Below are 13,825 nucleotides of genomic sequence, written 5' to 3' on the forward strand. Positions count from 1 at the left end.
CAAGTCACAAGTTCTAGGCATACTCAAGGGATGAGGGTTCTGCAAAGGTGTGATGCACTGTTTGTGGGGGGAGGGGACTTACTTTAGGATGTGTTCTTCTTTTTTTTTTTTTTTTTAAGATTTTGTTTATTTACTTGACAGAGATCACAAGTAGGCAGAGAGGCAGGCAGAGAGAGGGGGGGAAGCAGGCTCCCTGCTGAGCAGGGAGCCCGATGCGGGGCTCTATCCCAGGACCCCGGGATCATGATGTGAGCCAAAAGCAGAGAGGCCTTAATCCACTGAGCCACCCAGGTGCCCCTAGGATGTGCACTTCTAACCAGAAGTCTCTAGAAACCTCTTTAATCAAGGGTCATATTTAATGATAAAATAGTAGGAACAGTCCAGCGCCTGGGTGGCTCAGTGGGTTGAGCCACTGCCTTTGGCTCAGGTCATGATCTCAGGGTCCTGGAATCGAGCCCTACATCGGGCTCTTCCCTCGGCGGGGAGCCTGCTTCCCTCCCCCTCTCTCTCTGCCTGCCTCTTGGCCTACTTGTGATCTCTGTCAAATAAATAAAATCTTTTAAAAAAGTACTAGGAACACTCTCATTCAAGTTAAGAGCAAGAAAAGTATGCCTATTATCTTGACTGCTCTTCAGTACTTTACTGGAGATTGTAAGCAATGAAAAGACAGAACAAACAAACAAATAAATAAGATGTATAGATCAAGGACAATGAATCGTGACTGCCAAGCTTGCTTCTTTTTCTTTCTCTCCCTCCTTCTCTTCCTTCCTTCTTTCCTTTTTTCTTTTCCATTGTTTTTTTAGAGCCTGTTTCGGTCGAGCTTGCCTTTAGAGCGCTACATTCAATGGTCAATTTTCCAGTGTGTCTTGGGTTTTCAGCAGCAGGTTTCTGAGAGTTGCCGTGCGGTTACCTGAATTCTATACAGTGATGACCTATTTTTCTGGAAGGATCATGAGTTAATGTTTGTGTTGCTAAAATTAGAGGGAATGTTAGTCATTTTGTCAGAATCCACTACAGAGAACTTGAGAGTAACTGCTGGGTATTACCTGAGGAAAGGTTGGGCCAGGACCTGAAGAGGCCCCCTGATTGAAAGGCACAGGTAAAACGAGACAGCTGTATTGGTAATACGGCCAGAGAATGATGGGGAAATGTTGGATTTATCCTTAGTGAAGGTCCAGCGGCACAAAATATCGAAGAAGCTTTGCTAGGAAAGACCCTCATTGGAAATGGAACCCTTAGAAACTCTAGACTGCTGCACTGCCCAAAACACTTGCCCCTACCCACAGGAGGCTACTGAGGCCTGGAAATGTAACTAGTCTCAACGGAGATGTGCTATAATTATTGAATACACACTGGATTTCAAAAATGTAATACATAAAGGTGGTGTAAAATGGCTCCCTAGGAACTTTTTATATTGGTTACATGCGGAAATTATATTTTAGACACATCAGGCTAAAAATGTATTATTAAATGGTGCCTGGATGGCTCAGTTGGTTAAGCCTCTGCCTTCAGTTCAGGTCATGATCCCAGGTTCTTGGGATAAAGTACCGCATCGGGCTCTCTGCTTTGCAGGGAACCTGTTTCCCCCTCTCTCTCTGCCTGCTGCTCCCCCAGCTTGTGTTCTCTCTCTCTCAAATAAATAAATAACATCTTTTTTAATAAATACAATTAAATTAATTCACTCTTTTTACATTTTTAATGTGGCTACTAGAAAAATTTAAAGTTATATATATGGCTCTCATTATGTTTTTATTGGACAGCGGAGAAAATGTATAAATAGACATAGAAGGAATTTGCCCTGATCAGCAAAGATGGATTTTTGCTGGCAAACGACTGAAAGATAGACAGACCACGTCCCACAGAAAGAGTCCAACTTTGTTTTTTAGGAACAGTTCCAGAAAGAATAAGTAGACATTTGGCATTGTTCTCTAAGAACACAAGAATAAGAGAAAAAAGTTTAATATAGTGTGTTTAGGGGCGCCTGGGTGGCTCAGAGGGTTAAGCCTCTGCCTTCGGCTCAGGTCATGATCTCAGGGTCCTGGGATCGAGTCCCACAGCAGGCTCTCTGCTCAGCAGGGAGCCTGCTTCCTACTCTCTCTCTCTCTGCCTGCCTCTGTACCTGCTTGTGATCTCTGTCTGTCAAATAAATAAATAAAATCTTTAAAAATATATATATATAGTGTGTTTAAACATCAGAAGACCTAAGAAAATGATAACAATTAGCCACCATGATCAGAAATGCTCATTCTGAAGAATGTGACTTCAAATTCTTTACTCTCAACTCGTTCTACGGATAAGTCAGATGTGCAAAATATCCCTTTTTACTTGAGCAAAATTATAAATAGAGGCCCATACATCAAATATGTAAAAGTTTTTAAATTCTAAGTTTAGCAATTGTTAAATTAAGTAGGTTCTGTCCTCCAATTTTGACACACATGCCTTAGTAATGTCCTGGAAGTCCAAGTGAGAATTTAAAATTCTAGTACTTTGTAGTTTCATATCGAAACAGGGAGACAAGGGGAGAGTTAGGCCTGGCCTGTTCTCCTTCTTTGTGTGTGTGTGTGTGTGTGTGTGTGTGTCTGTGTGTATTTATATATAAGGATATAATATAAACATATACTCCGGGACTTCGGGATCATGACCTGAGCCAAAGGCAGTCGCTTAACCAACTGAGCCACCTAGGTGCCCCATATATGACATATATATTAACAAAAGCCCTTAATCATACAAAGATTAGCTTAAGAAATCCAATGAATAGTAAGACAGTCAGAGTTTTAAGAAATCAAATGAACGATAAGACAGTGAGTAATTTTGTGGGAATACAGAAATAGCTGTCTTTTTCCTAAAGGTTGTAAGTGTACAAAATAAACATGTTTTCTCAAGGATCTAGGCTCAATCACACTGTGTAAATCCTTTGGATACTGTCCCATCCACTCATAACTTGAATTCTCTGTCACTAAACTTGGAGTAGCAATAATTTTGAGAATCCACATATCCTCACTGTTCTCAATTTTTTAATGAACATTTCTCACGTGCAATGGTTCATGTACTTGAATTTCTAATGTAATATTTCTGGATGACCAAAAATATGAAAATGAGTGTATAATGAGTAATTCATATCAACATCAAATAATTTATGCATTTCAAGAAACAACAGAAGTCTGTTCATATTATATTACACACTTGGATTCAGAAAACCAATGCTCTAAAAATGTCCCAGGAGGCCAACAAAGGAGACACGGTCAATCCACTTATGTGAGAACCTGGCCTCCATGTTCTCAGTTTTGGAGAGAGAGAATTATGTTACAAATGTTTTGTTGTATGTAAACAGAACACTTCTTTGTCCTTAAAATAAATGGATGAAGGAATAAGTAAGGAACCCCAGACTGCTTCATTGTGTAGGTGAGGAATTAGAGCCCCGTTCTTTTCCACGTCTACCCCCTCTTTCTCCGTCTCCTTCCCCTTCTGGTTAGAACATCCTAATTATCTTGCATTTGTCTTTTTTCGGACACCTCCTATGTTCTCATCTACTCTCCTCAACAGCCCCTCCCCACCACGTAGACTGAGGCGGGCGATGTTTTGCAATAATAAAGATGAGGGAAATGAAACACAGAAAGGTTAATGGACTTACCCAAAGCCACAGCGAAAATGGGTTTTGGTCCTGGCGCTGAGACTTTCTCCTTCTGTCTGTACTAATTTCATATGACATTATTCTGTTGTATCACCTGGGTTCTTCTCTTCATAAATCACACGCAAGTTTAATAGAAACACTTGTGAGCAGCCTCTGTAAACTGTATATACATGAAGAAAAATGAGGTTTAAGAAAATATTGCATGAAACATCTCCTTCTATTGTTCTGTCATTCTCCTCACAAACTATCTGTGTCAATGCTCCTAAGAGGCATTTCTATTCCAAGCGGTGTGACCTAACCTTTCTAACCTTCATATTCAACACCTGTAAAATGGAAATTCAGGGCTGGGAGACTAACTTTGTCTCAGAACAGATTACCATTTCTTAAAAAAATCAGCCACTGTTAACCTTATCAGGTAAGAAGAACTGGGTTTATTCTTTTAAAGTCAGGCACGAATGTAAAAAACTGATTCTTTTTTTAAAAGATTTTATTCATTAGAGAGCAAGTGAGCCCAAGCAGGGTGGGGAGACGGGCAGAGGGAGAAGGAGAAGCAGACTCCCTGCTGAGCAGAGAGCCCAATGTGGGGCTCCATCCCAGGATGCCAGGATCATGACCCAGGACACTTAAACAACCGAGCCACCCAGGCGCCCCAAAACTGATTCTGAATACAAACCTCTTTGTTGTAGAAATGCCATAAAAAGGCGTACTTTCTTTCTCTAGATTTCATATTCAAGTGCACTTGGAAAAAATGAACGTTTATAGAATAATGAAACCTTGTAACTCAACTAAAACATCACCTAGACCTTTCTTTTCAATCTATAAGGAGAAAAATTAGATGTAAAGAGATCCAAGGAAATGTGATGGTATTAAGTTTATAAAACTAGTCAGTGCTAATTTTGGTAGAGATACAATCCACTTTTCCTACAATACAATGTTAGTCTGCATTTCCAGTGGGCAATTCATAAACACATTTTTTCCTAGGAGCCAACTCAAATTAATTTTTAAAAGAGGCATGCAACACCACATGGGTGCCTACAACTCTATTCTCCCCAAAGTGATTTTAAGTGAATTATTATAAATCTAAAACTGTATCTGCTAACTTCAAAAGTTTTTTTTTTTTTGTTTTGTTTTTTTTTTTTTTAAAGATTTTATTTATTTATTTGACAGAGAGAAATCACAAGTAGATGGAGAGGCAGGCAGAGAGAGAGAGAGGGAAGCAGGCTCCCTGCCGAGCAGAGAGCCCGATGCGGGCCTCGATCCCAGGACCCTGAGATCATGACCTGAGCCGAAGGCAGCGGCTTAACCCACTGAGCCACCCAGGCGCCCAAAAGTTTTTTTTTTTTTTTAAGATTTTATTTATTCATTTGAGACAGAGAGAGAGCTAGACAGAGAGTGAGACACCATGAGCAGGGGGGAGAAGCAAGCTCCCCGCTGAGCAGGGAGCCTGATGCAGGGCTCCATCCCAGGAGCCAGAGATCATGACCTGAGCCAAAGGCAGTCACTTAGCCAACGGAGCCACCAAGGCTCAAAAGTATTTTTAAAATACTCCAGGGTAGATTAAAAAATAGGTTGACACCTTGCAGGTTTTTATTTTCTTCTATCTGCTTTTTATTTCCTTTGAATGTTTTACATGTTCCTTATGTAATCTGGGGAAAAAAGTGTAGTTTAATAAATGAATCACTTAAAGCATGGAGCAAGTCCTTTAAATAACATAGTTAACAAAAATTAATACTCTAATGCATTATTAACACTAGTTATAAAGTATTCCAGACATGTCACACGCACAACGACTCATCTGAAATTTAAATTGTTGAAAGAGAAATTTGAGATCTTTGAGGCTATAATTCATCATAGGAAATATGTTTTCTGCTCTTTAAAAACATTGTCTGAGGGCGCCTGGGTGGCTCAGTGGATTAAGCCGCTGCCTTCGGCTCAGGTCATGATCTCAGGGTCCTGCAATGGAGCCCCGCATCGGACTCTCTACTCAACTGGGAGCCTGCTTCCCTCTCTCTCTCTCTCTCTCTGCCTGCCTCTCTGTCTACTTGTGATCTCTCTCTGTCAAATAAATAAATAAAATCTTAAAAAAAATTGTTTGATTAAAACATTTCCTTTCAAAACATAAAGCTGTTTGGTTTTGTTGACTGTTTCCTTTGCTGGGCAAACTGTTTATCTTGATTAAGTCCCATTAGTTCATTTTAACCCTTGCTTCCCTTGCCTTCAGTGATGTTTCTAGGAAGAAGTTGCTGCAGCTGAGTTCAAAGAGGTTGCTGCCTGTGTTCTCCCCTAGGATTTTGATGCATTCCTGTCTCACATTGAGGTCTTCCACCAGTTTTGAGTCCATTTTGTGTGGGGGGTAAGGAAATGGTCCAGTTTCATTCTTCTGCATGTGGCTGTCCAATTTCCCCAACACTATTTGTTGAAGAGACTGTCTTTTTTCCATTGTATATTCTTTCCTGCTTTGTCAAAGATTAGTTGACCATAGAGCTGATGGTCCATTTCTGGGCTCTCTTATTCTGTTCCATTGATCTATGTGTCTGTTTTTGTGCCAGTACCATGCTGTCTTGATGATTCCAGCTTTGTAATAGAGCTTGAAGCCTGGAATTGTGATGCTGCCAGCACTGGTTTTCTTTCTCAACATTTCTCTGGTTGTTCAGGGTCTTTTCTGGTTCGATATAGATTTTAGGTTTATTTGTTCCATTTCTTTGAAAAAAATTGATGGTATTTTGATAGGGATTGCATTAAATGTGTAGATTGCTCTAGGCAGCATAGAAATTTTCACAATGTTTGTTCTTCCAATCCACGAGCATGGAACATTTTTCAATTTCTTTGTGTCTTCCTCAATTTCTATCATGAGTATTCTTAGTTTTCTGAGTACAGAGTCTTTACCTCTTTGATTAGATTTATTCCTAGGTATCTTATGGCTTGGGGTGCAATTGTAAATGGGATCAACTCCTTAATTTCTCTTTCTTCTGTCTTGTTGTTGCTGTATTGAAATGCAACTGATTTTTGTGCTTTGATTTTCTATCCTGCCACTTTCCTGAGTTCCTGTATGAGTTCTAGCAGTTTGGAGTAGAGTGTTTGGGTTTTCCACATAAATTACCATATCACCTGCAAAGAGAATTTGACTTCTTCTTTGCTGATTCGGATGGCTTGTATTTCTTTTTGTTGCCTGATTGCTGAGCTAGTGCTATATCGAACAGGTGGTCATAGTGGATATCCCTGTCATGTTTCTGACCTTAAGGGGAAAGCTCTCAGTTTTTCACCATTGAGAATGATATTCATTGTGGCTTTTTCACAGATGACTTTGATGATATTGAGGTATGTACCCTCTATCCCTCCACTGTGAAGAGTTTTGATCAAGAAAAGATGCTGTACTTTGTCAAATGCTTTTTCAGCATCTGTTGAGAGTATAATATGTTTCTTATTTCTTTTTTTAATGAACTGTATCACAGTAATTTATTTGCAGATGTTGAACCCACCTTGCAGCCCAGGAATAAATCCCACTTGGTCGTGGTGAGTAATCCTTTTGATGTACTGTTGGATCCTTTTGGCTAGTATTTTGGTGAGAATTTTTGGATCCAAGTTCATCAGGGATATTGGTCTATAATTCTCCTATTTGATGGAGTCTTGGTCTAATTTTGGGAATCAAGGTAATGTTGATCTCATAAAATGAGTTTGGCAGTTTTCCTTCCACTTCTATCTTTTGGAACAGTTTCTGGAGAATAGGTATTAATTCTTCTTTGAATGTTTGGTAGAATTCCCCTGGGAAGCCGGTCTTTTGGTACCAGTTGAGACCTGATTTGTGACCCACAATGTGATCTATTCTGGAGAATGTTTCATGTGCACTAGAGAAGAATGTGTATTCTGTTGCTTTGGGATGGAATATTCTGAATATATCTGTGATGTCCATCTGGGTCCAGCAGGTCATGTAAAGCCTTTATTTCCTTGTTGATCTTTTGCTTAGATGATCTGTCCATTTCAGTGAGGGGAGTGTTAAATCCCCTACTATTATTATATTATTGTTGATGTGTTTCCTTGATTTTCATTATTAATTGGTTTATATAATTGGCTACTCCCATGTTAGGGGCATAGATATTTAAAATTGTTAGATCTTGTTGTTGGACAGAAAATTTAAGTATGATATAGTGTCCTTCCTCACTTCTTATGATAGTCTTTGGCTTAAAATCTAATTTGCCTGATATAAGGATTGCCACCCCAGCTTTCTTTTGATGACTTAGGATGGTAAATTGTTTTCCACCCCCTCACGTTAAATCTGGAGGTGTCTTTGGGTCTAAAATGAGTCTTTTGCAGACATCATACTGATGGGTCTTGTTTTTAATCTGTTCTGATACCCTGTGTCTTTTGATTGGGGCATTTAGCCCTTTTACATTCAGGATAATGACAGAAAGATATGAATTTAATGTCATTGTATTGCCTGTAAGTTGACTGTTACTATATATTGTCTCTGTAGGACTGGTTTGGTGTTTGCAAATTCTTTTCATTTTTGTTTGTCCTGGAAGCTTTTTATTTCTCCTTCTGTTTTCAATGACAGTCTAGCTGGATATAGTATTCTTGGCTGCATTATTTTTCTCATTTAGTGCTCTGAATGTATCATGTCAGTCCTATCTGGCCTGCCAGGTCTCTGTGGATAGGTCTGCTGCCAACCTAATATTTCTACTACTGTAGGTCACAGACATCTTGTCCTGAGCTGCTTTCAGGATTTTCTCTTTGTCTCTGAGACTTTTAAATTTTACTATTAGATGATGGGGTGTTGACCTATTTTTATTGATTTTTGAGGGTGAGTTCTCTGTGCCTCCTGGATTTTGATGCCTGTTTCCTTCCCCAAATTAGGGAAGTTCTCCACTATAACTTTCCTCAATATACCGTCTGCCTCCCTCTCTCTTTCTTTCTGGGATCACAATTACTCTTTCTTTCTGGGATCACAATTACTCTAATATTGTTTCATCTTATGGTATCACTTATTTCTTGAATTCTCCCCTTGTGATCCAGTAGTTGTTTGTCACTTTTTCTCTCAGCTTCTTTATTCTTCATCATTTGGTCTTCTATATCTCTCATGCTCTCTTCTGCCTCATTTATCCTAGCAGTAAGAGCCTCCATTTTTTTTTATTGCACCTCCTTAATAGCTCTTTTGATTTCAACTTGGTTAGATTTTGGTTCTCTAGTATCCAGAAAGGGATTCTCTAGTATCTTCCATGCTTTTTTCAAACATGCCTAGTATCTTTATAATCATCATTCTGAACTCTAGTTCCAACATCCTACTAAGGCTCATTATGTTCCTAGTGGCTGGTACTGCCTCTTTTTCTTTTTTCTGAGGTGAGTTTTTCCACTTTGTCAGGTTGTCCAGGGAAGAACAGATGAATGAAAGAACAAAATGTTAAAAAGGTAACAACAACTCCAGAAAAATATAAATATAAATATAAGTGGAAATATATATATATATATATATATATATATATACACACACACACATACATACATACATATATATATCTCAAGGCTGGTGAATTGTAAGAGCCACACACTTGATTTTCGGTGTATAATGGTCCGTTAGAAGAAACTGCCTCCCAAAATTTTAAAGGAAAAAATATATATATACACAAAAATAAGGGTAAATATGATGAAGGGATGGAATAGGACTATAAAGATGAAAATTTAAAAGATTTTCTTTAAAGATTTTCTTTATTTATTTGACAGAATGATTACAAGTAGGCAGAGAGGCAGACACAGAGAGAGGGAAGCAGGCTCCCTGCTGAGCAAAGAGCCCGAAGCGGGGCTCAATCCCAGGACCCGGGGATCATGACCCCAGCTGAAGGCAGAGGCTTTAACCCACTGAGCCACCCAGGTGTCCCGAAAATTTAAAAGATTTTTAAAAAGGAATTTATAAGATATAAAGTTGGGGAAAAGAAAAAAATAAATAAATAAAATTTTTAAAAGGAGAGACTGTGATCAGGCAGGAGAGTAGAACAAAGCTATACACTAGATTTAGGGTATATTTGGGTCTGTTAGAAGAAACTGTATCCCAAAACTTTAAGGAAATATATATATATATATATATATATATATATATATATATGTTAAATACAGTGAATGGATAGCATATGACTATAAAATTGGAAATTAGAAAAAAGATTTTAAACAAGGTGTTGAAACAAGATTTGGTTAAAATAGGAAAGAGGAAAAATTTTTCAAAAATAAGAAAAGAGGGGCGCCTGGGTGGCTCAAAGGGTTAAGCCTTTGCCTTCGGCTCGGGTCATGATCTCAGGGTCCTGGGATCAAGCCCCGCATTGGGCGCTCTGCTCAGTGAGGAGCCTGCTTCCTCCTCTCTCTCTCTCTCTCTCTCTCTGTCTGCCAAATAAATAAATAAAATCTTAAAAAAAAATAAGAAAAGAAAAAATAAAGTTTTAAAAATTGAGCTTTGAAAGACTAAAGAATCATGGGGAGGAAAGCCATGAATTCTAGGTGCTGCCTTCCACTAGACTAGAATTCCTCAGTTCTCAGTAATCAGTGAACTTGGTCTGGCTGGCTGTTCCTGCGGATCTTCTCCGGGAGACGCCTGCTGCGCCACTCTCAGGTGTGCTTGCCTGAGGCCAAACTGCACCGCCCTTGCCAGGGCCCGCGCGAAGCGATCCGGAGCTTTTGTTCCCTGAGCGCTTTCCGTACCGCTGTGGAGGACGGGAATGAAGATGGCGCTGCCCACTCTTGGGCGGAGGAGCCCAGAGCTCAGGGCCACACTCTTCAGTGCGCCCTCGGCGAAAAGCCATCAGCCCCTCTCCCTGGTCTCTGGCCGTGCTCCGAGCTCACCCCGCCTGTGACTCAGTGTTTCTGTCTCTGGCATGTGGCCCCGTTTGGAGTCTCCCCAAACCCCGCAGGTTCCTGCTGCGCTGCTTCTCCCAGAGCAGGAAGGGGAGTCTCCCTGGACCTGCCACTTGTGGCGTCGCTGCTCGAACAGCTGTGGTTCGGCTGCCTCGGGTTGTGATGTAAGGTAACCCTGAACCGAGAGCTCCCTGCTCAGCTCCGTCTCTACCTCCGGCTTCCCCGCTCCGACACCTGGGAGCTCTGCTGCACTCAGACACCCCCGGTCTTCCTGGGACCCCGCGGGTCCTGAGACCACACTGTCCCTGCGAGGGCTCCACGCCCTGCTTAGCCTCTGGAGCGACGTCCCTCCGCGGAGCTGATTTCTGAAAGTGCCGACTTCGGGCGCTGCTCTACTGCTTGCTGTTAAATGGCTGACGCCCCCCCCCCCCCACCGTCTCTCCCCATCCACCGCCTCGGATTCACTTCTCCACAAGTCCTACCTTCCAGAAATGGTCACTTTTCTGTTCAGAGAATTGCTGCTGCTCTTTTCTTTGATCTCCTGTTGAGTTTGTAGGTGTGCAGAATGGTTGGGTAACTATCTCAGCTGAATTCCTTGGACCAGAGGAAATTTAGGTCTGCTTCTCCTCCGCCATCTCGCTCCTCTGACCCATCCAGGTACTTTCTTATCTTCCTATTTACTAAGTAATCTAGTCATGATTTCCTCATTTGATTCTGACACCAAGGTGTGAGGTTGGGGTTATTATTTTTTACAGGTGGGGAAACTCAGGCACAGAGAAATTAAGAAACGCCCCTGAAGTCATGTGACTAGTAGGTCTAGAACCTGGCTTTAGACCCAAGTGCTAGTCAAGAGAACCAATATAGCCTGTCAAAGGAGCGCCTTCCACATCTGTTCTCAGACACTTAACAGATATGCTGTTCCTATGTCTATAAGAATTACTGCAAAATTGCAGATTGAGTTAAATAACTATCTGTAAACTGCTTTCACAGTATAAGTATTGTAGACATACAGAACGTTATCTCAAATTCAGTAATAATACATATGGTGTGCAATTCTATGACCCTGAGAAACCCTGGAATTCATTAACACAGAAATTATCATTTTTAACATCATCAATTTACATTATTATCTAAAAATTTGCCTCACTGTAGTCTGGAGTTAAATTGGTTGCAAGCATTTGCCATGTTTTTGTTGTATTTTACGCAGGGAATGTAAATCATACTGAATTGCACCTTATTTTATTTTATTTTTTAATTCAAGAGTTTCATTTTCTTTTAAAAAGATTTTATTTATTTATTTGGCAGAAAGAGATCACAAGTAGGCAGAGAGGCAGGCAGAGAGAGAGGAGGAAACAGGCTCCCTGCTGAGCAGAGAGCCCGACTGGGCCTTGATCCTAGGACCCTGAGACCATGACCTGAGCAGAAGGCAGAGGCTATAACCCACTGAGGCACCCAGGCGCCCCCTGAACTGCACTTTAAAAATGAGGATATGATAGGCAGAATTCTAAAGGTGCCCCTTCCAAGATCCCATGCCCTGGTTATTCAATCACACACTAATTTAGCTACTGCTACAAAAGGATTTTGCAGTTGCTAATCAGCTGAATTAAAGTAGGGATATTATCTGGGATTATCTGCAGTGGGATGGGGGGCAGTGTGGTATTTGAAGGGCCATTGCTGGTGTGAGACAGAGGACCCATGTCCTAAGACAGAAGAGAGGCCTCTGGGCAGAACCAGCAGGGAAACAGGGACCTCAGGCCAACAACCTGAATGAACGTAGAGCCAATTCTTCCCCAAGTCTTCAATAAAGAACCCGTCTCTGCTGACATCTGAATTTTAACCCATCAAGACCCATGCTGGCCTTCTATGGAACTGTGAGCTAATACATGGGTGTTGTTTTAAGTCACTATGTTTGCAGACCTTTGTTTTGGTAGCCACGGAGAACTAACATAGAGGGGAAAGTGTCAAAGTTCAAGAAGAGTGTATCTACTGTTACAACCACCAAAACCAAATGTGGCTCTAAGAGGAATTCAAATTCCATAGCAGTGAGAGGAGTTACAACGCTTGGAGCAGCAATGTTGAGACAGAAACGAAAGAAAGGGACTAAGGATTATTTTCTGTAATTGCTTTCGGTTTGTTGTATTTTTTTTTTTAAGATGTGAAATATTTTTTTTAAAATAGGCTCTATTCCCAACATGGGGCTTGAACTCACAACCCCAAGATCAAGAGTCATATGCTCCACTGACTGAGCCAGCCAGGTGGCCCTAAAGATTTGAACAGGCCAGTAGGAAGTCAAAAGAATGCTAGTGAGAAGTGATAATAGCGGGAGAGGTGACAAGCTCGGAGGATGGCATCAAGGGGATGGAACCCAGAGAACAGGTGGAGAGATTTAGAAAGCAGAAATATTTTCCTCTGCAAGGGAAATTTTCCTTCTTCTATAGGAAGAAAGGATGTTGGTTTTGTAACTAGGGTGACAAGAATGCCAAGGAGGCTCTTGTCTGGTGGCTTGCCCTGTCATCTGGAGTGGGAGGGGGGTCAGCTGTTGAGAGTGACAATGAAGGGGGTGCATGTGTGGGACAGGAGCGCCTCAGGTTTGACTCTATTGCTGGGCACCACCAATGGGATCGCCTAGGGAAGCATGGGGGGGGCTCCTGAATCTGGGGGGCCTCCAATGGGTGATTTTCTCAGAGGCTGATCAGCCACAGGGGTACAGGTATAAGACACACAGGTGGTCCTGTTACCCCGCAGTGGGAGGTGGGGGGGGTGCTTTCCAGGACAGTGCAGCGGTGGGAAAGGAAGGACCGTTGTGGGGATATGTGGCTGAGGCGACACGCCCCCAATTCTGAACTGGGTAAGAAAGGACCTGTTGGATTAGGAGGACAAGAAGCTGCATTTCCCTCCCAGTTCTGACTGGCTGGCTGGCCCTATAAACTTCTCTCAGTGACGCTCCCCTGCACTCTCCTGCACCATCCACTCAGTGCAGCACCTGCCCGACTAGCCTTTTTTTTATGAGCAGAACGGGTTCCATCCCCAAGTGCACTGATGGTTTTAAAGCACTATCCCCAAAGAGAGGCCAGTTTTCTCATGAGTGGTTGTGGTCTTAATATAATTTATTATTATTTTCCCTCTCTTCCATGCAGCCTTCTTAACCTAGGCTAATAATGATAGTTATAGCTAATATTTGTCTTAAACAATTCTTATGTGCCAAAGTGCAAAATGCTTTACACATGTCACCTCATTTAGACATCAGTTAAAAAAAAAAAGAATCTTGTGCCTTTATTCTACTAACGAGGAAACTGAGGCACAAGGGGTTGAAGGTGTTTATCAAGTGCTGAACGCCAAGTAGTTGTAGAGCTGGAACTC

The 13,825-nt window shown here is 41.3% G+C and overlaps 1 protein-coding gene across 3 annotated transcripts in view; it reads left to right on the top strand.

The window, feature by feature from the left end:
* The window catches only part of WDR64 (WD repeat domain 64), a 140,455-nt gene that overhangs the window by 8,740 nt on the left and 117,890 nt on the right, over positions 1-13,825 (top strand). The window contains exon 1 of one of the 3 annotated variants that reach the window (XM_004756761.3): positions 10,950-11,122. The exons of the other annotated variants lie outside the window; for them this stretch is intronic. The gene's annotated coding sequence lies outside the window, so the exon portion shown is untranslated. Of the gene's footprint in view, positions 1-10,949; positions 11,123-13,825 lie in introns of those variants that run through there. 3 annotated transcript variants of the gene reach the window in all.

The sequence above is a fragment of the Mustela putorius genome, unplaced genomic scaffold (genome assembly GCF_011764305.1).
Source record: "Mustela putorius furo isolate JIRA1106 unplaced genomic scaffold, ASM1176430v1.1 tig00000785_pilon_pilon_pilon, whole genome shotgun sequence".
NCBI lineage: Eukaryota > Metazoa > Chordata > Mammalia > Carnivora > Mustelidae > Mustela > Mustela putorius.